Here is a 21,504-nt window from a genome sequence, read left to right as displayed (position 1 = left end):
ACAAAAGAGGCTGGCAAACATAGAGAAATGTTAAAGACCTATTAGCCCCAAATTGAGATTGTTTTTCCTCAACGATTCAATATTGTTTGGTGCCAATAAGCCACTTTGTGAAAAAGACTGGTAGCTTTTCATTAAAATTTATTTTTATCTTCTATAGCAATAAGGGAGTGGCTGTCCTACCCCCTCTTGTGGTTTAGGGTGGCCTGGGTTCTGAGTAGAATGTGAGAGGGTGCCACTTTCTGAAGATCTTTGAATTTGGAGGTGCCTCTTTCTTGCTCCTTCCCCGTCCAGCCCAGCAAGGTGGTGAAACCACATGTTGAAGATGACAGAGTCTGAAGGACTGAACCGAAGAGTTGAGCACAGCCACCAAGGTGATCAAATGAGCAAGGAATGCATTTTTATTTCATTGGTGCCATTACACGTGTGGGGCTATTTGTTAGCTGTGTAGCCCGCTGTCACACCAAAAATCTACAACCTTTGCTCTCGATGATGCTCATTCCACAAAGGGAAGCAATGCATCACAACGATTAAGAGTGGGGGCATTGGAGGGGCGCCTGGCTGGCTCAGTCAGTTGACCTTCCAACTTTGGCCTAGGTCATGATCTCACGGTTCATGGGTTTGAGCCCCAGTCAGGCTCCGTGCTGACAGCTCAGAGCCTGGAGCCTGCTTCCGATTCTGTGTCTCCCTCTCTCTCTGCCTCTTCTGGGCTTGCGCTCTGTCTCTCTCTCAAAAATAAATAAACATTAAAAATTTTTTTTTAAAAAAAGAGCAGGGCATTAGATGTGGGACAGATCTGGCTTTAATACCTGGCCCTGCTGCTTACCAGATATGTGAACTGGGGACGGCGAAGTAGCCTCACTGAGCCTCACGCTGTGAAACAGATCTAACCATGTCTAACCACATGAAGTTTTTGTAAGAATTACATGAGAAAGCGTCTCACGTATTTCATTTCTTCAGCGTATCTTCGTTCTGTTCTGTTTGTTTTACATTTTAAGGTTTCTAGGTGTGTCTTTTAATAGATGAATACATTTACTATGGTACTGTTTCCCTTGTCTTTTTTTCCCCCTTCTTTTCCTGGAAAGCTGTTGTTATATAAACGGCGTGGGTGGCACCTGAGAAGCAAGCAACTATGGTAAGTAAAGGTCCCAATAAGTGTCCAATAATGAGGAGCTATTGTTTTTATTATTATAGCTCCAGTAGACAGTGCTTTCAGAGTGATTCATTCTACCACTAACCCAGAGGTTGCAAACAGGAGGCCCGTCAGCCAAATCTGACCCAAGGGCTATTCTGATTGGCCCATTTCATTTGAAGAAATTGCCACACTGTGAAAACTGAAACGTTTCATAGGGGAAACTAGATTTCTGGCTTCTTTTAAAAAATACTCTGGGAGTGCCTGGGTGGCTTGGTCAGTTGAGCAATGACTTCAGCTCAGGTCATGGTCTCACAGTTTGTGAGTCTGAGCCCCGCACGAGGCTCCACGTGCCGTCAGCATGGAGCCTGCTTGGGATTCCTTCTCTCTCCCTCTCTCTCTCTGCCCCTTTGGTTCTCTCTCTCTCTCTCTTTCTCTGAAAAATAAATAAATAAACTTAAAAAAAATTCTGGAAAATCTGACTTGCCTGGGGCCACATTCTGAAACTCATTAATCAGCTAGAGCTCCAGTCAAATACCTACCCTAGAAGCAGTTCCCCGCCATCCCCACCACATCTTTAAAAAAAAAAAAATGTTGGGGCGCCTGGGTGGCTCAGTCGGTTGAGCGTCCGACTTCAACTCAGGTCGCGATCTCGCGGTCCGTGAGTTCGAGTCCCGCGTCAGGCTCTGGGCTGATGGCGCAGAGCCTGGAGCCTGCTTCGGATTTTGTGTCTCCCTCTCTCTGCCCCTCCCCCATTCATGCTCTGTCTCTCTCTGTCTCAAAAATAAATAAACGTTAAAAAAAAATGTTGATTTATTTATTTGGGGGTGGGGACAGGCAAAGAGGGAGAGAGAGAATCCCAAGCAGGCTCTTCATTGTCAGCGCAGAGCCTGATGCGAGGCTCGACCCCACAAACTGTGAGATCTTGACCTGAGTCTAAATCAAAAGTCAGAGGCTTCACCAACTGACCCACTCAGGCACCACACACACACTACTTATTGTGATTACTGGCCACCTCATTTTTTTATGTAACCTGCTTGGCTCCTGTTGGCATTTGACTGTGGGACCCCTGTGATAAATAGCAATTTTACGGAGTAACTGACATCTGCTCTATCGGTTGAACTAGAAGCCAGTTTGGTTGACTTAGGGCAGGGGCAGCGTTGGTGCTGCTGAATACCTGCATTAGAATGACAGATCCAAAGGGTCCAGGTACAGTGGGCAGAGCCTTCCATAGTTAGGGGAGAACGTGCAGGGGACCACACACACCGTCTGGTGTGGCAGTCACTTTTTAAAAACCTTAGTTTTCTTCATTGAAGTATAACCTACACACAGAAAAAGCAATGCACACACGGCATAAATATGCAACATGACGAACTGTCACAGATGGAACACAACTGTACGACCAACACCCGGCTCAAGAAAGAGAACATCACCAGTAACCCCCCGCCAAGTCGGCCTTTCTGTCCCCTCTCAGTCACTAATACCCTGCCCTTCCTGCCCTTTCTCCACCAACAGTAACTACTGTCCTGACTTCTAACAGCATAGTCTGGTTTCTCCTGTGTCTGAATATGACATATATGCAAACATACAGTATATACTGTATGACCTCTTTGCTCAGCATTAGGTTCAAGGTCATATGTGTGGCTGCATGCATTCATAAGGGGTTCATGATCATTGTTGATAGTATTCCCATGGATGAATATACCACAATTTATGTGTTCTGATGATAGGCATGCGGTAGCTTCCAGTTTGGAGTAATTGCAAGTGGTTCTGCTACTGAACATTCTAGCACACGTCCCTCATTAACTAAATAAGTAAATACACACACCTGTATTTATATGTACATGTTTTCCTTTTGCTGGCTGTTTCTGTTGAAAGTGGAATTGCTGGGTCATGGAGTATACCTAAGACCAGTCTTAGCAGACTGAAGTGACTTTCATAGTCATTGCGCACCAATTTTTACTCCCGCCAGCAGGGCACGAGAGCCCACATCCTCCTCCACAATTGCTAATTTGTATCTTTCATTTAAGCCATACTGGTGGCTGTATAATGGTAACTCACTGTGGTTTTAATGGGTATTTTCCTGATAACTAATGATAGCACATTTTTAAACGTTTATGGACCATTCAGATACTCTCTTTTGTGAAGTGACTGTTTTTCTATTGCCTTGTTGTTCTCTATTAGGTTGTCTGTCTTTTTTATTATCGATTTGTAGATCCTTGTGTATTCTGACTACAATTCCTTTGTCAGCATCTTTTTTTTTTCCCCAGTGCTGTTTGCCTTCATGGTGTTTATCTGATGAACACACAAAAGTTTTTATTTTAAATGTAGTCCAATTTATTTATTTGGTTTTTTAAAATTGAGGGGGGGGGGGGACGGTGGTGGTACTTTTTGTGTTCTGGCAGACCCTTTCAGTTGCCTGTAAATATCCATTCCCTATTTTTCTGATGAAATGAGCCCAGATAAAGAACTTGCCTTCTCAGCCTCCCTTGCAGATAATATGAACAAATGACAGAGCTCTGGCCATTGAGATGTAAACATCTGCTGGGATGGGGAGAGTTCTGGGAAGTTTTTGCTTTTCTAATAAAATGAGTCGGCTGTGACCATACCTCCGCTTCCCTCCCTCTTGTGCCTTGAATGAAAACAGGAAGTATGGAGCTGTGGCAGCCATATTGCCACCATGAGGAAAAGGCCAAGAGAACTGCAATGACATCAGCCCAACATCAATGAGCAACGAAACCAACACTAGTCCCTGCTCTTCTGGACCCCTTGTTATGTGATATAAATCAACTTCTACTTATCACTTTCTGGGACTTGTAGCCACATTTATTCCTAACTGATAATAAAACAGTCCTTTGTCTTCCCCTCTAATCCTTCCCATTACCTCTGCCCAGTTAATCTTTTTAAAAGCTGGCTGTGTGGGTGTTCTCCCTCCCATCAGATGCCTTCAGCTCCCTCTCTCTTGGCTTTGAGGGGCCTTCAAAAGCTGACCACAGCCTCTATCTCAAATTCTATCTTCCATTCAGTTCTGATTCACATAATTCACTCCTTCTATTCTCCATTCTCCTTACTCATTCCCATTTTTTCGCCCTCACCTGGAATGCCACAAGCAACATCAATAGAGTGCTAAATTCTATATCCTGTTTATTACTCACGTGGAAATAGAACCAAAGGACATTTTCAGATATGGAAGAACTCAGGTCTTAGAACGCTATGACTCATTCTGGAAAAATTACTCGAGGACACAAAATGTGGCCAACTGGAAGATAAACCAAGATGACGAACAAATGCATGGACAAATGAACATAGAACCAAGTCTAAAGAGAATGAAAGGTAAAGAATTAATAATTATAACTAACAAAAAAAGTACAGTTATTGTTATGAATATTGAAAGAAACATCCTCGTAATAATTATTTAATTTGTATTCAACTGGGAACATCATTTACAAGATATGTCACACAAACTAGACAAAATCATTTATATGCAAAGAGTTCTTACAAATCAATAAGAAATGCATAAACAAACAAGGATGGTCCAGAAGGAATAAAAATGATGAAAAACTATCCCAAAGATGCTCAGCCGTACTAATGAGTAAGTTTAAGTTACGACAATAATTTTGTTCAATTTCACCTATTGAACTGGCAAAGAATAAAACCTGGTAAAACTAGTGTGTGTGAGGATGCAGAGGAATGAGTGGTCTAATCGTCTGTTGGTGGTTCTATAAACAGGCACAACCTTTGTGGAACATTCTAATAAAATGTAAAACATATGCAAGAAAGAGTGCTCCAGACATCACTCACCCATGCCTACCAAATCAAGTCACATTTTAAAAATGTTCATAGTATGATGACTACAATCCCCAGCTCTCCCAGGTAGCAGAAAGTGCAGTCTTCCCCCACCCCTATCCTGGCTCTCCAAGGAATGTTTAGAAGCTTCCTCTCCGGGGCGCCTGGGTGGCGCAGTCGGTTAAGCGTCCGACTTCAGCCAGGTCACGATCTCGCGGTCCGTGAGTTCGAGCCCCGCGTCAGGCTCTGGGCTGATGGCTCGGAGCCTGGAGCCTGTTTCCGATTCTGTGTCTCCCTCTCTCTCTGCACCTCCCCCGTTCATGCTCTGTCTCTCTCTGTCCCAAAAATAAATACAAAACGTTGAAAAAAAAAAAAATTTAAAAAAAAAAAAAAAAAAAAAAAAAGAAGCTTCCTCTCCAAGTCCCCTGCCACTTCCATCAGCTCCTCTTGCTGAGAACTGCTGTTACTCAAGACTTCACAGTTCATCTTCAGCCATCTGTTTCGCAGTCGTCACCCCATCTTAATTAGACACAGGCTTAACCTAGCTTTAACCTCCTTTCAAAGCATAATGAAGACAGGCGCCAGGGTGGCTCAGTCGGTTGAGCATCCAACTCTTGATTTTGGCTCAGGTCATGATCCCAGGATCATAAGATTGAGCCCTGCATCAGGCTCTGCGCTGAGCATGGAGGCTGCTTAAGATTCTCTCTCTTTCCTTCTGCCCCTCTCTCCTGCTCATATTCTCTCTCTCTCTCTCTCTCTCTCTTTCTCAAAAATGAAGATATTGAACCAAACGTAAAAATGCTTGCAGAAAATCAGAAACACAGCCTGGAAGCTGCCTGCCAAGGCTCTTTCTCATAATTGCTTCTGGGGACTGCAAGCCCAAACCCAACGTGGGGACTTTCTACTTCCAACCAGCCTCCACGGGGTGAGGGCCAGCCCAACCCCCTTCAAACAGACTTCCACTCCTCTCCTTGAATAGAAGATCCTTCTTTCCCTTCCATGCGCAGTCCTTCAAATGCTTGATTTTTTTTTATGATGATGATGTTTTGTTTTACGATCAGAAAAACATATACATACATGACAAAATTACGTAAGAAAAAAAAACTCTATCCAGAAATTATAGGTGGAGCCAACTAATATATATAGTCAAGATTCTGGTGTCCAGAACAGGCAGTTCAGCGAAAGATCACCCCTCCTACAGTACATCATGTTCCTGTCTGGGTGTGCCACGTGTTAAGCTCCATAAATGTTTGTTGAATGAATAAATTAATGTTGACCCCCCTCCCCCAATCACTTTATGAGATAAAGTCCAAACTCATTTGAGTGGATTCCAAGTCTTCACCTCCTGTCTTTAAAGTCTCACCATTTTAATCTCGCCACACTGCTGTACTCACTAAGCCTTTCTTGGTGCCGTCTTCTCTTTCCTTCAAGGCTCAGACAGTCTTACTTCTGCCTGTGAAGTCTGACTAGCCTCAGACATCCCTCCCCACCATGCCAGAGCCATCCCTCCTTCCTTGAGCCATATACCTGCCTACTCTTCATTTAAAAAAAAATTTAACGTTTATTTATTTTTGAGAGAGAGAAACACAAAGCGCGGGCAGAGGAGGGTCAGAGAAAGAGAGAGAGACAGAATCTGAAGCAGGCTCCAGGCTCTGAGATGTCAGCACAGAGCCTGACGTGGGGCTCGAACTCACGAACCATGAGATCATGACCTGAGCCAAAGTTGGATGCTTAACCAACTGCTTCCATTCCTTCCATGCAGTAGTGTTCAACAAATAGTTATTGATTTCTGAATTCATTATACTTTCCTTCTGTTCATTGACTCATCAGCTCTGTCTTAGACTGGGTTCCCCAGAAGCAGATCTGGGGACATGAGACCAGGATTTGTATGTAGGTGATTTATTAGGTTGTGTTCTCCAACCCCTCCTCGAACAGAGGAAATGGGGAGGGGAGGGGAGCCGTGGCTGGGGAGACGAAGGAGGTCAAGCAAGGGGTGTAATCAAGTCAAGTCACACAGAGCTGAAAGATGGCTCAACCCTTCAGGGGAGCTTTGGGGATAGTAGGGGTCATACCTATAATGGTCACTTGAGGACAAAGGAGCTGGAGTATCCCCACAGCCTCACTGATAGTCTTTGATTAAGGGCCGTCCCCAGGGCATGAAACTTTTAGGCATTTCTGGTCCTTTAGAGCATGCAGGACAAGCAGGTTCTGGCAGCCTCAGGGGTAGCCCTTCAACACAGGGTTGAAGGTACTGGCTGTTGGGACTAAAAACCCATAGGAACCTATAGTGCACAAAAACATCAAATAATCAGAAGGGTGTGGACAGCTGACCACATCCACACGTTCTGTCAACAGACGTTTAGGGAACACCTATTTACACTCTAGACACCACATGGAAATTAGTGAGGCAAAGCCTGAGCCCTCAGGGGTCCAGTTCTGAGGTCTTCAAGGAGCAACTGTTAGGCATGATTCAGTCCTGTCCAGGCTCTGGAGAAGCGTGAGTGCAGATGCAGGCAGGAGCCCAGGGAGGAAGTGGACAAGCTACCCCGTAATTCCTGGGCATGACCTAGGATCATAAAGCATAAGTAAGGGGGAAGAGGGTATTCCCAGCAAAAGAACATGTGCAAAGCAGAGAAGTAAAAAGTACACGTTTGTTTAGAAATGGGGAGTAGTTTGCTGTGGCTGGAACACAAGGTATGGGAGAAAGGGAGCTCTCTGGAAACAGGTTTTTAAAGAGAGCCAAGCTGAGAGGGAAGACTGTTTCCACCTTGCTAGGTCAACGGTAAGATTGTAAGATGGCTGGCTATGGTTAGAGAGATGTTTTAGGAAGAGGGGTGGGCATGTAACAACTGGACACTGGGGGTTCTAACAGACTAGCATCCATGACCCCAAGCAGAGGATTCCATTTCGTGATTGATCCAGGACCAGCTGCACATGACCAGGCAGGCAAATGAGTCGGTTCTGGATCTGCACATTGGGACAAGAGGGGATTGGAGCCACAGACACACAGGAAAGAGCCAGAATATGAAGACACAGAGAAGGGTTTCTGAGGACATCAGCACCTAGTCTAGCAGGACACATAAATATGTGTATTTTCTGTTAATATGAATATTGGTTCGTTTCAGTAAATTCTCTTTTTCTGACACAAGCCAGTCTGGGTCAAGTCTCTGTCACATTTAGAGTCCCTACTGGGGCGCCTGGGTGGCTCAATCGGTTCAGTGTCCGACTTTGGCTCAGGTCATGATCTCACCATCTGTGAGTTGAAGCCTCATGTCAGGCTCTGTGCCAACAGCTCAGAGCGGAGCCTGCTTCAGATTCTGTGTCTCCCTCTCTCTCTGCCCCTTCCCCACTCACGGTCTGTCTGTCTGTCTCTCTCTCTCTCTCTCAAAAATAAAATAAAAACATAAACAAAAAAATTGTTTTAATAAAAAAAAGAGTCCCTACTAATACAAAGTGTATGTTCTAAAACCAAAATAAGAACAAAAACCCTTTCAGATACACAATCAAAAGAACTTCGTAATAGAGAAAAAAACAAACCCTACCATCTGTGTTGAACTGAAAAAGGTCTCAACCTCAGGGCACCTGGGTGGCTCAGTCGGTTAAGCATCCGCCTTCGGCTCAGGTCATGATCTCATGGTTCATGAGTTTGAGCACGGCATCGGGCTCTGTGCAGCCTGGAGCCTGCCTCAGATTCTGTGTCTCCCTCTCTCCCTGCCCTTCCCCTGCTCACTCTCTCTCTCTCTCAAAAATAAATAAACATTTTTTTTTAAAAAAAGGTCTCAACCTCATAACATAAAACTCTGAGAAATATTGTCCAGTTTGGACCAGGTTGAAAGGAATACCACACACCACCCATCTGCCCCACTCCTGAGCTCCACATAAACTGAAATGATGCCCAAAGGGCCTATCCCTTGCTTGTTGAGGAGAGAGGGGATGCTCAGAGAGGCTTTGGGAAGGACAGGAAATACCCCTATTTGATATCTGTTCCCTGTGACATTCATCAGAGGTGTTTGGATTAGAAGAGGAAGTCCCTGCAACACTGTTCCATGTCCCCTACAGAGTATCTCCCTGAAGGAGGGCAGAACAACACCCTGCTGACTTTGGGTCCTGACTCAGCCTGTAGGGCCCTAGTTGGTTCCCAGGTTTCATGTGGCACAGATGGTCCTTTCTAAGTACAGGGGACTTTGCCATCCAAATGCCCATGAAGCCATCAACGGCTTTGGAGAATGTCGCCAAGGTGGTATTCAGAGGAAGCCGCCTGGCCTTAAATGCTTTTATTGATAAACAAGCAATTCTAAAATTAGTGAGCTGGGCATTCAACTCAAGAAATCAAGGAAAGTAGGGGTGCCTGGGTGACTCAGTCAGTGGGGCACCTGACTCTTGATTTCAGCTCAAGTCATGATCCTCATGGTTTGTGGGATGGAGCCCCACATTGGGTTCTGTGCTGACAGCTTGGAACTTGCTCGGGATTCTCTCTCTCTCCCTCTGTCTCTGCCCCTTCCCTGCACACACTCTCTCTTATTGTAAATAAGTAAATAAACATAAAAAAAAAAGAAAAAAAATAGTGAAAGTAAAACAAAACAAATCAAAAGAAAGCAGAGGGAGAAAACGTACAAAATTACAAACAGGAGTTGGGAAAAAGAAAGGAAACAGAACAGAAGTAGTAAAACCAAGCACTGCTTATTTGAAAGGACCAGTCAATAAAATGATGTGAGTGAGCATGTGTGTGTGTGTGTGCGTGGTCACAAACTCCTTTTTTTCTGACCCACTTTTAAAAATCCTGTCTTTATGGGGGCACCTGGGTGGCTCAGTCAGTTAAGCATCGACTTCGGATCAGGTCATGATTTTGCAGTTCGGGGGTTCATGTCCCACGTCGGGCTCTGTGCTGACAACTCAGAGCCTGGAGCCTGCTTTGGATTCTGTGTCTCCCTCTCTCTCTGTCCCTTCCCTGCTCATGCTCTGTCTGTCTGTCTGTCTCTCTCTCTCTCTCTCTCTCTCTCAAAACTAAATAAACATTTTGGAAAAAAAATTCTGTCTTTACGTATTTTACATCTAGCTCCTTCCTCTCCCCGCTACATTCTAGTAATGTGATAGCTAATGTCATTATAACCAATCCTATAGTGCAACATCGAAAGAAAGCAAGGAATGGAGACAGGGGGTGATGATGTGGGACTGGAGCGAAGGCTAAGCTGGCAGTGCGGGAGGGCGCATTGGAGCCCCTGGAGGCAGCAGTGATCCTTAAAGACGGTGCAAGATTAAAATCCCCTTCCTCGGGAATCCTCTTGCACTGTTGGTGGGAATGCAAATCGGTGCAGCCACTCTGGAAAACAGTGTGGAGGTTCCTCAAAAAATTAAAAATAGACCTACCCTATGACCCAGCAGTAGCACTGCTAGGAATTTACCCAAGGGATACAGGAGTACTGATGCATAGGGGCACTTGTACCCCAATGTTTATAGCAGCACTTTCAACAATAGCCAAATGATGGAAAGAGCCTAAATGTCCATCAACTGATGAATGGATAAAAAAACTGGTTTATATACACAATGGAGTACTACGTGGCAATGAGAAAGAATGAAATACGGCCCTTCGTAGCAACGTGGATGGAACTGGAGAGTGTGATGCTAAGTGAAATAAGCCATACAGAGAAAGACAGATACCGTATGTTTTCACTCTTATGTGGATCTTGAGAAACTTAACAGAAACCCATGGGGGAGAGGAAGGAAAAAAAAAAAAAAAAGAGGTTAGAGTGGGAGAGAGCCAAAGCATAAGAGACTCTTCAAAACTGAGAACAAACTGAGGGTTGATGGGGGGTGGGAGGGAGGGGAGGGGGGGTGATGGGTACTGAGGAGGGCACTTTTGGGATGAGCACTGGGGTGTTGTATGGAAACCAATTTGACAATAAATTTCATATATTGGAAAAAAAAGCAAAAATAAATAAAATAAAATAAAATAAAATAAAATAAAATAAAATAAAATAAAATAAAATAAAATAAAATCCCCTTCCTGCCTCTTAGGGATATTTCATGAGATGGGAAGAAAGGTTGGAATGGCTTTCCAAATGACTTGTGCCTGCCACAATATGCTTCTGGAATGTGAAGCTGCTCCGAGATCAGCTACGTGAGCCTCCAGACATACTCAGATTACAGTGAAGGCAAGCCAAAAATGAAGAAAATACAAAGACAGCTTTTGGAAAGAGAAAAAGGAATGGGAGCCATGATAGAGAGGAAATTAACACAATTTTTTCTTTAAAAGTCACTTATTTGGGGCACCTGGGAGGCTCCAGTTGGTTAAGCGTCCGACTCTTGGTTTTCAGTCAGGTCATGATCTCACAGTTCATGAGTTCAAGCCCCACACAGGGGTCTGCACTAACAGCTCGGAGCCTGCTTGGGATTCTCTCTCTCTCCCTCTCTCTCTCTGCCCCTCCCCCACTTGCGCTATCTCTGTCTCTCTCAAAATAAATAAATAAATAAAGTTTAAAATATAAATGAATAAAAAATAAAAAGTCACGGGGCACCTGGGTGGCTCAGTCAGTAAGTTAATCTGACTTCACCTCAGGTCATGATCTCACGGTTCGTGAGTTTGAGCCTTACATTGGGTAAACATGAACCCTGCTTCGGGTGAGCCCTGCTTGTCTCTTTCTCTCTCTCTCCCTCTTTTTCTCTGCCCCTCGCTCACTTGTGCCCTCTCGAAAAAAAAATTAAAAATAAAAAGTCACTTATTTTATGCCATTAATTTGAAAACAGTGATGAAAAAGGTGGAAATCTATTAGAGCTACAAAATACCTCAATTAATTTGGAAAGAATGGATATTTTTCCATAGCTGAGTCTTCACATCCAGAAACGTGTCTTATCATGCATTAAAGTCTTTCTTCAGCTCTGTCTGTGTGGTTTTCTAGTTTTCTTCAAAAGGGTCTTGCACTGTTTTTAAGTTTGTTCCTAGAACATCTCTGAGTTTTCTAGTCTGGATAATGGAACGGCTGAAGGAGTCACTCACAATAGCAACGGAAACCACAGCAGACCTAGGAATTAGTATCTAGAATAGTCAAGACACAGAGGAAACAATATAATGGGAGCAATGTTGATGGACAGGCAACTTGCCAAGCAGACACCAGATCAGACAACAAAATCCACTTAAAACTGTGGTACAGCAGCTCTGTGAGGGACAGCCATCCAATGGGACACCCTCAGCAACAGTGGGGGACGCACTGCTGAAAACCATGACAACTTAAATCGATCTCAAAGTCAGTATGCTGAGTGATTAAAGCCAATCTCCAGATATTACTAACTGTATGATTCCCTGTATACCACATTCTGCAAAAGACTAAACTATGTTGATGAAGAATGCATTGGTGGCCACTTAGTGAGTGGGAGGGAAAGACTATAGAGGGGTGGTCCGAGAGAGTTTTCCAGGGTGAAGAAAGTGTTTTCGTTTGTGGCGATGGTCACACGAATCTATCTATCTATCTATATATATATATATATATGCACATATATATACACACACATATAGACACACACACATATATATGTTAAAATTCATAGAACTGTTTACTTGTATGATACTTAAAAAAAAATTTTAATGTTTATTTATTTTTGAGAGGGAGAGATCGAGCATGAGTTGGGGAGGGGCAGAGAGGGAGACATAGAATCTGAAGCAGGCTCCAAGCTCTGAGATACCAGCTCAGAGCCCAATGCGGGACTTGAACCCACGAACTGTGAGATCATGACCTGAGTCGAAGTCGGATGCTTAACCAACTGAGCCACCCAGGCGCCCGTACTTATGTGATAATTTTTAAAATAAAATAAGCAAAGCAGTACAGTGGGTAGTGCAGTTCTAAACAAAGAGATGAGTCAACCCAGAACCAGTCCAAATCTATAAGGCTGTTAAAGTATAAAACAACCCCTAGTTTCGAGGAGATGGTTTGCACAATGTGAAGACACTTAATATGACTGAACAGCACACTTCAGAATGATTAAGATGACAGATGTTGTGTTAAATGTATTTTGCCACAATTTTTTTAAAAATTAGTCTTAGAGTGAGAAGTGTTGAAGTCAGGAGATAGGTATTTGGGGGATCATTCTACCATTATACTACCTTTTTAAAATTTGAGATCTTCCATCATAAACTTTTTTTCTTTAAAAGCATGGCTTTTCAGGGGTACCTGGGTGGCTCAGTCAGTTAAGCGTCTGACTTTTTTTTTTTTAATTATTTTTTTTAACGTTTATTTATTTTTGAGACAGAGAGAGACAGAGCATGAACGGGGGAGGGTCAGAGAGAGGGAGACACAGAATCTGAAACAGGCTCCAGGCTCTGAGCTCTCAGCACAGAGCCCGATGCAGGGCTCGAACTCACGGACCGCGAGATCATGACCTGAGCCGAAGCCGGCCGCTTAACCGACTGAGCCACCCAGGCGCCCCTAAGTGTCTGACTTTTGATTTTGGCTCAGGTCATGACCCCACGGTTCATGGGGTTGAGCCCCACATGGGGCTCTACACTGACAGTGCACAGAACCTGGTTGGGATTCTCTCTCTCTGCTTCTCCCCTGCTTACACTCTCTCTTTCTCTCAAAATAAATAAATGAACATTTTTAAAAAAATATTTTATTTTTTAAACATTTACTCATTTTTGAGAGTGAGAGAGACACAGTACTAATGGAGGAGGGGCAGAGAGAGTGGGAGACACCGAATCAGAAGCAGGCTCCAGTTTCTGAGCTGTCAGCACAGAGCCTCACGTGGGGCTTGAACTCACATACTGTGAGATCATGACCTGAGCTGGAGTCAGACGCTTAACCAACTGAACCACCCAGGCGCCCTAATAAATGAACATTTTTTTAAAAAGAAAAATAAAAAGAATAAAAACATGGCTTTTCAGATCGATGGTGACATGCTAACAAAAGCATGAGACATTGACTTTTTGTTTAGGAAAAATAAGATCTCACCTCAAATATTTCATTTTATTTTACATCTTATTTTATTTTATTTTGTTTTTATTTGAGAGAGAGAGAGAGCACACATGAGTGAGAGAGCACAAGCAGTAGAGGGGCAGAGCGAGAAAGAGAGAATCTCAAGCAGACTCCACTCTCAGTTCAGAGCCTGATGAGGGGCTCAAACCCACAATCCTGGGATTATGACCTGAGCCGAAATCAAGAGTCAGATGCTCAGCTAACTGAGCCACCCAGGAATCCCTCACCTCAAATATTTTAAAAGATTGGTTAGCTTTAAAATTTGTACGTAAGAAAAACAAAACATGGAACACCCCAAGGACACTGGAAGAAGGCAGTCTTGTAATCTGGGAGCGAAGAAGGGCTTGCAAAGCCCAGAAGGAAACCCAGAAAACATAAAAGAAGGAAAAAAAAGCCATGGATTTGGTGGCATAAAAATTCAAACGCGTATGGTTAAAATACCACCACCAACATAACATTATTAAAAGCTCAGGTGTAAACTGGGAAAAAACTACTTGTCCCAGATTCCCCAATTAAGGAATGTGCCTGGTCCCTAAAGTCCTCTGAGTTTGCTTCTTGTGGCATAAATCTTCCTTTCAAGTCTTTATCTTTGCTTTTCAAGCTTCTAATTTGAGAGATAGGAGCTCATGCTGATTAGGGATGAAAACCCCCCACACGTAGCACATGGATGACAGAGACTCCCCTGCTGCCTGTTAATGAAACCAGGTGTGGACCCGTAAGGAGTAAAGCGCATATACTGGGACTCTCCCTCTGAATGTCCCCAGCCTCAGTTTCTCCATCTGTACATGGGGATGATGACGGAACCTCCCCAGCAGAGTGTTCAGCCTGGTGCCCGGCAGCACATTAAGAACTAGAGAAATGTTAGCTATGCATTTTGATGGGTGATGGGTTTACGGATGATGGCGGTGGTCTGAGTGGGAATTTATCTTCCTCTGGGTAGATTTCTGTGATTCCTAAGCACTAGTCAATGATCAGGTATTACTATTATAATCAAGAAAACATTGCTTACATTTGTCTTTTTTTAATTTTTTTAAGAGGTGACTCAGAGATGAATTGAATCTCTGGAAGAGTGTTCAAAGAAGGAAATATCGGGATGCTTCAGCTAGTTTGTAGTCTTTGAGAGTGTGGTTCCGTCGCTAGATTCCTTATCCCAAGTACATGCAAGGGTGACTAGGATACAGAACCCACCTGTGGAGGTCTCCTCTATGAGGTGGTTGGAGTCAGATGGGCAGGATGCTTAATGCAGCACAAGATAATGAATGTCAGGACACAGATAATACAGAAAGTTATGGTGGGTGCTAATTCTGACCTGAGTAGCTAGGGAAGGTCATCTGGAGGTGACATTTGAACTGAATCTTGAAGAGTGAGGAGGTGTTCCCAAGGGGGGGGGGGGGGGCGGGGAGTGAGGATCCCAGAAGAGGGAACAGCATATGAAAATTTAAATGCACACCAGCGCAAGAATGGTATGGCCAAGCTGGGGTGAAGCAAGGCATCCAAATGGATTCTTGCAGGAGTGGGGGAGCCAATGAGTTTGGAATGGTGGGCTGAGGGTCATGAGGGTCTTAAAGGGGTTCTGACTCACCCTAAGGTGAAACAAAGCAGGGGATTTAGTGGAGACTTTTTGTTCATTCAATTTCACAAATATTTATTGAACGCATCATGTATTAGTATTCCTTTTCCTAAGTTATATGTTGTTCCTGTAACAAATTACCACAAATTTGGTGGCTTAAAACAACACAGATTTATCATTTTACAGTTCTGGATGTCAGAAGTCTGACATAGGTTTCACCAAGCTAACGCCAAGGTGTGGGCAGGGCTGTGTTCATTCTGGAGGTGGAGAGGAGAATCCATTTCCTTGTCTTTCCAGCTTCTAGAGGCTGCCTGAATCTCTTGGTTCATGCCTTCTTCCATGTTCAAAGCCAGCCATGCCCAGTAGAATCTTTCTAATAAAGCGATCTCCCTGGTTCTGACTCTTCAGTTTCCCTCAACTGACTGGCAATCTTAATTCCATCCTCAACCTTAATTCCCCCTTGCCACATAACATAACATAATCACAGGTCCCAGGGATTAAGACATGAACTCTTTGAAAGCCATATTCTGTCTACAGACCGATCATAGTACAACATGGGAGAGGACTACCCAAAGACATGAATACTGGGAGGTGTGAATCATAAGGGGACTTCTACACACACATCCTTACATTTCCAGCTTGAGCCCCGTGGTTGGAGGTGATGTAAGAAACACTACAGCCCTCAGATCAGATGCCAATGGAAATTAAAGACCAGTTTGGTTTTCTAGTCATTTGTATGGTCTGCTCATAAGACTCTCTGTTCCTATCCTCTTGTTTGCCAGCTAGGCCAAGGTCCCATGCAGAGGAAGATGTTCCTGGCATAAGACACGGTGTGTGTGTGGGGGGGGGGGGGTTCCAGTTTCCTGCAACTACGTCACCACCGTCTTGGTGCTTTCTCATTATGCCTGCCATCTTAAAACCAAGGACAACTGGGGACACCTGGGGGCCTCAGTCGGTTGAGCACCTGACTTCAGCTCAGGTCATGATCTCGCAGTTCATGAGTCCGAGCCTGACATCGGGTTCACTGCCATCAGCACCAAAGCTGTTGGCACAGAGCCTGCTTCGGATTCTCCGTCCCCCTCTCTCTCTCTGCCCCTCCCCGCCTGCACGGTCACTCTCTCAAAAATAAGCAAACATTAAAAGGCAAAACCAAACCAAGGACACCTGGGAAAGTCCCAATGTGACATTGCTCTTCCCATCTCATCCCCTCCCCCCCAGAGAGTGGGTAAATCCATCCTTTGTTCTGCACAGTGGACAAAACAAAATAGGACACAGAAAACAGGTGGTTTTCAGGGAACATCCAATGTTTGGGACAATGAAGGTGAGAGGGTTAAGGGTACCTGTTTCAAGGTGGCAGGATCTGGGTGTCTGATTTCTCATCCTCAAGCCACTGCTGGTCTCATTATGGGATGTGCCCTCACGCTGAGGGACCAGAGGAATGTTTGCCACGTTACCCTCCATTTACGCTGGCTTCCAGCTGTATTTTCAACAGGAGGTTTCTGGTTGTGCAATAAGCATCTTAGGATGTGGAAACAGCTCAAGCAGCAGGTAAGGTCAGCTTAAGGTCATTTTCATAACCAAACTGGTTGCAGGCAACTTCTGGGCTGTTTGGTCCATACTGGAGCCCCAGCTATCAAAATGAGTAAAGAAACGAATAAAAGTTTTTAAATTAAAAAACAAAAACTAGAGCAAGGTTGGCTTTGATACACTCCTTTACCCTACTGCCAATAACCCAGATCCGTAACCAAGACCTGTTGCTTTAGTTGCCTAAACGGCCCCACCATCCGTCTTCTCTCCATTGTCCCTGTTACCACCTACCCCCAGATGCCACCATCCAACCGGGACTCTGGCAAGATCCTCCCAGCCAGTGGCTCAGCATCCTCTTTGCCCCTTTCCAACTCCCATTGTTTTCACGGCAGCCTAAAAATCTTTTGAAAGCACAAAGCTGCTCATGGGCATCCACCTCCCCCAATATAATGGCTTTCCACTGTTCTTTGTTCTAAATGTTTATTTATTTTTTTAATATTTATTTATTTATTTATTTATTTATTTATTTATTTAGAGAGTGAGCACACATGTGTGCACAAGCGGGGGAGGTGTAGAGATGGAGGGAGAAAGAGAGAATCCCAATCAGGTTCTATACTGTAAGCATACAGACTGATGCAGGCAGGGCTCGATCTCATGAATCATGAAATTATGAACTGAGCTGAAATCAAGAGTTGGACCCTCAACCAACCAAGCCACTCAGGTGCCCCCAATGGTTCTTAACCTAAGACTTCAGTTCTCATATGGCCTGCAAGACTCTTTATGGTTGAGTTTCTTTCTCCTTTGTGCTGTGTGCTCCACTCACGGAGGCCATCCTGGGGCACATGCTGCATCCTTCCTCTCATCCTCCCCACTCTAGCGTGTGTCTGCTGACTTTCAACCACAGGCTTGCTCTTTTTTGCCTGAGTGTCTCCTCTGGTCTCTCAAACTCCTTGCCTACCTGTCTCCCACCCCCACCAGCCCTCAGACAATGGCTGATGAGAGATGGGGTGTAAATGCCCAAGGTCCTCACCTGGGTGGATCATCCTGAGGTGTGTGCCCCCAGTGTGTGCCAGCAGAGTTAAACCCATTGCCCGCCATGGTCACTGGCTTGAGAGTTGTGATGGTTAATTTCCTGTGAGGTAGTACCTAGTTACTGAATCAAATACTAATCAAAGTGTGGCTATGAAGGTATTTGGTAAATGTGATTAACATCTACAATCAGTTCACTTTAAGTAAGGGAGGTTGTTCCCAATGATATGGATGGGCTTTCATCAGTTGAAGATCTAAAAAGCAAAAGTGGGGTTCCCTAAAGAAGAAATTCTGCCTCAAGACTGCAGGAATTCCTGCCTGAGTCTGCAGCCTGCCAGTTTACCCTACAGAGTTAGGACTTGCTAGCCCCATATTTGTGTTGAATTAATTCCTTAACATGAATATCTTTGTGTACATCTATACCCACCTCTTTATCCATCTCCTCATCTATCTATCTATCTATCTATCTATCTATCTATCATGTATCCATATATCTCCTATGGGTTGCATTTCTCTGGAGAATATTGATACAAGAGTGTACCCTTTACTGGCTGCCTTCCCTCCCCTGTCTCATTTCCCCATTCCCCTACTCTTCCACCTCCCAAATAAACTACCTGCACCGGAATCCTCTTTCTTCTCAGGGTCTGCTTCTGAGAGCAATCACTCTAAGAACCTTCCTCAGTTTCCTGAAGGTGCCATGTAGGGTGACCACCTCATCCCAGTTTGCCCACAGATTTCCCAGTATCACTAATGAGGGTCCCGTGTCTCAGAAACTACCTTTCCTCCCTTACCCCCAACCCCCATCCCTGGGGACTTAGAATGCTTTGCTCAGAACTGTTCCAGTTTTCAAACTGAAAATCTGGTGCCCAGAACTCACCCCAACCTACTCAACCTCACACAAGTGAGATGGCTGGTCACCCTACGCACCGGGTCCTGTTGTGATGCCTCTATACATGCTGTTCTCTCTCATTAATTTCTACTGATCATCCTCTCAGATCTCCCCCATGTATCATTTCCCCAAGGAGACCTTCTCTGACCTACCCAGGCCTAGATCAGATCTCCCTGTTGAACTGCTCTGAGCACCGTGGCTATCATTTCACATTTACAGGCATATTTCTATCGTATCAATGTCTGTCTCATGCACTAGAGTGTGCATTCCCGTGGAGGAAGCTCTTACATGATGGTCAGTCCAGCGTGGTCACAGGAGGGAACACAGGAGAGGCTCGGGAAAACAGATTTTACTCTACCACAAGACCTAGAAAGAGCAAGCATGCCATGCCACACAGGGTCAACTGGAGAAACCAGTTGTTAGTGGTTACCGTCTCCCGTGGTTAGGAGACAGAAATTAGGAGCAAGGGGAAGCTTGGTCAGGATTGAATACTACTTTGAATAATTTCAGTGGGCTCTTAGCTATAGGCATGGTCCCCAGTTGCCTGGTATCTGGCCCTGGGGTACTTAAGGTTGAGGAATATTGCTTCCTGGGATATATAGGCCAGAAAGAGTGTATGTGGCTTTGGATTTTTTAGTTTGCATCTCAAAGGCATGCTTTGAGCTGAGACCTTTGCTATCTCTAGGAATCATCTAGCTCCAGGAAGGGCAGTTTCTCCCCAGCCAGAAAGGCTTTTAAGATATCAAAACATCGTAATATACAGAAAACAAAAAATATAAACAATACAAAGCTGTATTGGGGGTTACTCTTCATTGATTCCTGGCCCATTGTAGGCATGCAAAAAACTATGGCATGCCGGACTCAAAGCTGTGTTTAATGAATGAATGAATTTCCAGGACAGTAAAGGTCTAATCCATGTAACTCCCTTTCCATGGTTGTCCTGTGGGGGGTGTTTATGATCTGGGTGGAAGAATGGAATCAGAAGTAAAAACATAGGAAGGGCACCTTGATTTCGGCTCAGGTCATGAGGTTTGTGAGATCAAGCCCTGAGTTAGGCTCTCTCTGTGCTCACATTGGGAGCCTGCTTGGGATTCTCTCTCTCTCTCTCTCTCTCTCTCTCTCTCTCTCTCTCTCCCCTTCCCCAACTTGTTCTCTCTCTCTCTCTCAAAATAAATAAATAAACTTTAAAAAAAAGAAGTAAAAATACAAGAAAGACTTCAGGAGGCAGAAGGAAGAGATTTCACATACCAGCACTAAATGAGGGGTTAATTTTTCCAAAAGTTTTTGCTGTTATACAGGTGATATTTCAGATAAATTAAAAAGAGAAATTACCCAATCTGAGCAAGAGAAAGAAAACAGACTGAAAAAAATGGGCGGAGCTTGAGCATTTAAAGGAGAGTTAACACCAATGCTATATAATCTCTTCCAAAAAGTAAAAGAGGAGGGAGTGCTTTTCAATTTATTTGATGAAGCTGGTACTACCCTGATACCAAAAACCAGAGACAGACAGCACAATGATAGAAAACTTCAGACTCATATCCCTCATGAACATAGATGCAAAAATCCTTAACAAAATAGTAGCAAAAAGAAGTCAACAATATATAAAAAAGAGGTATACACTATGAACAAATGGAGTTTGTTCCAGGAATGCAATACTGGTTCAGTATTCAAAAATCAGTGAAATCCACCATATAAACAGGCTAAAGAAGGAAAATCATGTGACTATGCCAGCTGATGCAGAAAAAACATTTGCAAAATTCAATACCCATTCATGATAAAAAAATCTCAGGAAACTAGGAACACAGGGGACATTTCTTAACTTGATAAAAGACATCTACAAAAACCTACAGCTATCATTGAACTTAATGGTGAAAGGCTGAATGCTTTCCTCCGGAGATCAGGAACAAGGCAAAGATGTCAGAATCACCAATCTTATTCAACATAGTAAATTCTAGACAGTGCAATAAGGCAAGGAAAGGAAATAACATCTCTAAGGGTAATGCAAGAGATCCTTGTGGTGATGGAAACAATTCTTTATCTTGATGGCATCAATATCAATATCCTAGGTGAGATACTATAATACAGTATTGCAAGGTATCACTATTGGGGAAACTGGGGTTTCTCTGTATTATTTATTACAGCTACACATGAATCTACAATAATCTCCAAGTTAAAATTTTAATTTAATAAAAAAAAAAAAAATACTGGTACCTGTGTCTTAGCTCAGACCAGTGGAATTAGTATCTCTGGCTATGGGTCCTGGGCATTGACTTTTTTTTTTTTTTTTAAGTTTCTCAGGTGACTCTAATATACTACCAGGCTTGAGATCCACTGATTTAATTTTTTTTAACGTTTACTTATTTTTGAGAGAGAGAGAGACAGAGCATGAGTTGGGGGAGGAGCAGACAGAGAGGGAGACACAGAATCTGAAGCAGGCTCCAGGCTCTGAGCTGTCAGTACAGAGCCTCACGTGGGGCTCGAACCCATGAACCACGAGATCATGACCTGGGCTGAAGTTGGCCTCTTAACCAACCGAGCCACCCAGGTGCTGCTGAGAGCCACTGATTTAATGACACATGATTAATATCTTTCCAGGTCAAATACTGCCACC

General features: G+C 43.9%; 1 long non-coding RNA gene across 1 annotated transcript in view; it reads right to left on the bottom strand.

Annotated features, from left to right (window-relative positions):
* Positions 1-21,504, bottom strand: part of LOC132689222 (uncharacterized) — a 117,889-nt gene that overhangs the window by 68,499 nt on the left and 27,886 nt on the right. The window contains exon 4 of the long non-coding RNA XR_009614916.3: positions 16,789-17,078. This is a non-coding gene — a long non-coding RNA (uncharacterized LOC132689222). The remainder of the gene's footprint in view (positions 1-16,788; positions 17,079-21,504) is intronic.

The sequence above is a fragment of the Panthera onca genome, chromosome E3 (genome assembly GCF_046562875.1).
Source record: "Panthera onca isolate mPanOnc1 chromosome E3, mPanOnc1 haplotype 2, whole genome shotgun sequence".
Taxonomy (NCBI): Eukaryota; Metazoa; Chordata; class Mammalia; order Carnivora; family Felidae; genus Panthera; species Panthera onca.
Note: the sequence above shows the minus strand (reverse complement) of the source record. Positions and strands in the feature narration are given on the sequence as shown.